We start from the raw sequence: 3,960 nt of genomic DNA on the forward strand, positions 1-3,960 counted from the left end.
TGTCCTGCATTACGTTTCGTTGACAAGACTCTTTTGAGTCACCTCTGAAACATTTCCTCAGCTGTCCTGTCTTTTATGACATTGACACTTCTGAAGAATACCCTCTTCTCCCCTTCCTTTCCTGTTTCTACAAAAAGAATGTCCACTTTCACTTCTCTGTGACTGAGGCCGGGCTCCCTGGACGCAGCCGTCGGCAGCGTGCTGCTGGTCCTTTCCTCCCGGTCGTCCTGGAGCTTCTGACTTGGCGTGTGGTGCTTTGCCACGCAGTTCACGTCTGTGAAGTCCCCGTTTCTTGGTGCCTCGGGGTCACAGTTAGGAAGCCTCTCCGTGTTACAGGGGAATTCCCCCCGCCTCTGGGCGTGCACCCCCATCCTTCACGTTTAGATCGCTCATCTGCTGGAGCTGATTCTTGTACATGGTGCAAGGAATGGGTCTAATTTTGTCTTTTTCAAAAAGGCTATAGGAAGTTTTTAAATGGGAGTTTCAGATACTGTGCGAGATACTGGCAGTGAAGGTGATCGGAAACGTCATAGAGTTTACTGTCTTAAGCAAAAAAAAAGTAAGGAACAAAAAAGTGAAGTATACCCATAAGAACAAAAAATAAAAACCAACAAGATGAAAGAAGGGACATGAATGCACACGAGAGCACCTGTTGGGGGAAGATCTCAGTAAATCAAGCTTTAAATCAATAGGGGGAAACAGACTTGGCCCAGTGGTTAGGGCGTCTGCCTACCACATGGGAGGTCCAAGGTTCAAACCCCGGGCTTCCTTGATCCGTGTGGAGCTGGCCCATGCACAGTGCTGATGCGCGCAAGGAATGCCCTGCCACACAGGGGTGTCCCCCGCGTAGGGGAGCCCCACGCGCAAGGAGTGCACCCATAAGGAGAGCTGCCCAGCGCCAAAGAAAGTGCAGCCTGCCCAGGAATGGCGCCACACACACGGAGAGCTGACACAACAAGATAATGCAACAAAAAGAACACAGATTCCCGTGCCGCTGACGACAACAACAGAAGCGGACAAAAAAGAACACGCAGTGAATAGACAAGAGAACAGACAACTGGGGTGGGGAGGAAGGGGAGAGAGAAATAAATCTTAAAAAAAAAAAAAATAGGGGCAAATATATAAGGAATGATCTGGGGTTAAAGGCAGGCAATTGACACGAAAAGAAAAACTTCTAAAAGGCAGTTTATCGAGGATGCCTGGAAAAACAGGGAATTAAAATTGAGGTCGCAGGTGCGGAGATGGGGGCGCCACCCCGGTTAGAGCTTGGGTCAGGGCCCCCAAGCTGGGGCATGGGTGGGCCACGCGGGGGTCACCTGTAGACAGGGCGTGAGGTGCGGTCAGGTGCTGGGGGGCTCCAGGTTGGGCAGGAGCAGTTGTAGGGGGCCCCTGGTGTCCCAGGCATGAGTGAGAACCTCCCCCCTCACCCAAGGAGGGCCACCCACAAAGGAGGCCAGGAGAGGCTGGAGCGCCGGGAGGGGTCTCGGAAGTCCCCCACCTCCCCTGACGGTGAGGGCCTGGGACAGCTGCCCCGGCTCGGGCGGCTGGGTGGGAGGGTTCTCTCCCCTGGTCTCTTTCTCGGTCCTTCAAGCTGTCCCAACCCCCACCCGCAGTCACTGACCAAGGTGAGGTCACAGGCCAAGCTCTGGCTGCCAGGGGCTGGAAGAGGGACTGCTGTCACCTCCCGCAGCAGGGGGCTGGGGGCCGCCCTCAGCAGGAAGGGGGGTCCCTCCCGCAGAGAGGGATGGGGGGCCCACCCTCAGCAGAAGGAGGGGGTCCCTCCCGCAGCAGGGGGATGGGGGTCCCTCCCGCAGCAGAAGGATGGGGGTCCCTCCAGCAGCAGGGGAATGGGGGTCCCTCCTGCAGCAGGGGGATGGGGTCCCTCCAGCAGGGGGAGGGGGGTCCCTCCCACAGCAGAGGGATGGGGGTCCCTCCAGCAGGGGGATGGGGGTCCCTCCAGCAGCAGAGGGTTGGGGGTCCCTCCAGCAGAGGGGTGGGGGTCCCTCCAGCAGGGGGATGGGGGTCCCTCCAGCAGCAGAGGGATGGGGGTCCCTCCAGCAGCAGGGGGATGGGGGTCCCTCCAGCAGCAGGGGAATGGGGGTCCCTCCAGCAGCAGGGGGATGGGGGTCCCTCCAGCAGCAGGGGGATGGGGGTCCCTCCAGCAACAGGGGAATGGGGGTCCCTCCCGCAGCAGGGGGATGGGTCCTGCCCTCAGCAGCCCAGCAGGGCCTGCCTCCCACCTGTCAGCTGTCTGGCAGTCAAAGTGATGTGTGCCCACTACCCCTCACCCCCACACTGCTGCCCTTGACAGGTGGGGAAACTGAGTTTGTACGTCCCTGTGCTCAAAACCCTCCCAGGGCTCCCGACTAGCTCAGTAAAAGCCCGTTTCCTATGCGGCCCACAGGCCCTGCCTTCCCCCACCGGGTCCCATCCTCCCTCCCCCCCTTCACCTCCCTCACGGCCCTCTTGGCCCACCAGAACCCTCCAGCATGGGCCTGCCTCCTTTGCCCTCTCTCTCTGCTCTTCCCTTCCGCACTTTCTCACCCACTTAGTGTCTCCTTCCAGCCCTTCACCTGCCCCCCCCCCCGCCCTCTGCACTTCCCATCTCCCCATCTCCTTCCTGCTCTTTCGCTAGAGCACCGACTGCCTCCCACTATACCGGACAACTGGCTGACCATGCTGAACGTCGACATGCCCACCTGCACGTCAGCTCCCAAGGGTGGGACGCCCTGTGGCGTCCACAGCTGTATCCTCGGTGCCAGGGCACAGAGGAGCTGCTCAGGATATGTTTGTTGACAGAATGAATCACCATGGAGAGGTTCAGGTGCCGAACTGCTCTCCTCCCCGGCCTGCCAGTGCCCTGAACTCAACTCACAGCCATGGTCTCGATCCCTCTTACGTGCTTGGCACTGCTCTAGAAATTTGAAGCTCTCGTCTCATTTGATCACCCACGGGCCATCCAGCCCTTGCTGTTACAGATGAGGAAACTGAGGCTCAGAGAGGTAAAGCCACTCATCCCAGAGTCCCAGAGAAAGAAAGCAAAGGCGCCGGGATTTGAACGCTGCGTCTGCCTAAACTCGGAGCTGGTAACTATGAGGTTATAGGCCCAGGGGAGGGGCAGGGGGGAGGGAGGACAGGGAAGGACAGGTGGAGGGATTTGGACACCTGAAAATGGGCGGAAGTTGTTCAAGCCTGAGAGTCATAGGCGGGGGGGGATGAGTGCACGTTTCAGGATGAGAAAAGGGCCAGTGTGGAAAGTTCTGGGGGATCTTAACACTTTGCAGCCTGTGCCTTCACAACAGGTGGTCATGGAAAACTTGGAACGCTCGTGCAGTGCTGTGGAAAACAGTTTGGCAGTTCCTTAAGAAGTTAAACATAGAATGGCCATATGGCCCAGCAATCCCACTCCTAGATATATATATATCCAGTGAAACTGAAAAGGACGTTCAGACAAAAACTTCTCCATGCATATTCAAAGCAGCATGATTTACAAGAGAGCCAAAAGGTGGGAGCAGCCCAGATGCCCACTGATGGGTGAATGGAGAAACAGAACGTGGATGCCCTTACAATGGGATACTATTCCGCCTCAGAAAGGAATGGAGTTCAGGCACGGGCTGCAACGTGGATGACGCCATTTACAAAAGGTCACGAATTGGCTGATTCCATTTTTATGAGATGCTCAGAACAGCACCATACAGACACAGAGCGGGCAGGTGGTCCCAGGTGCTGGGGGGGGGGGCGGGGGAACGACCACTTCATGGGTCCAGGGTTTCTTTTTGGGGTGACGAAATCGTTCTGGAAGTAGATAGTGGGACTGGTTGTACAACACTGTGATTATACTAAATGCTACTGAATAGTATACTTTAAAAAGCTGAAGTGTATGTTATTTGTATTTCACAATAAAAAATAAATGCACGGAGCCAACATTTGCAAAGGAAAAAGAAAACAGAAACAAAAAGC

The sequence above is a fragment of the Dasypus novemcinctus genome, unplaced genomic scaffold, assembly GCF_030445035.2.
Source record: "Dasypus novemcinctus isolate mDasNov1 unplaced genomic scaffold, mDasNov1.1.hap2 scaffold_230, whole genome shotgun sequence".
NCBI classification, from domain to species: Eukaryota; Metazoa; Chordata; class Mammalia; order Cingulata; family Dasypodidae; genus Dasypus; species Dasypus novemcinctus.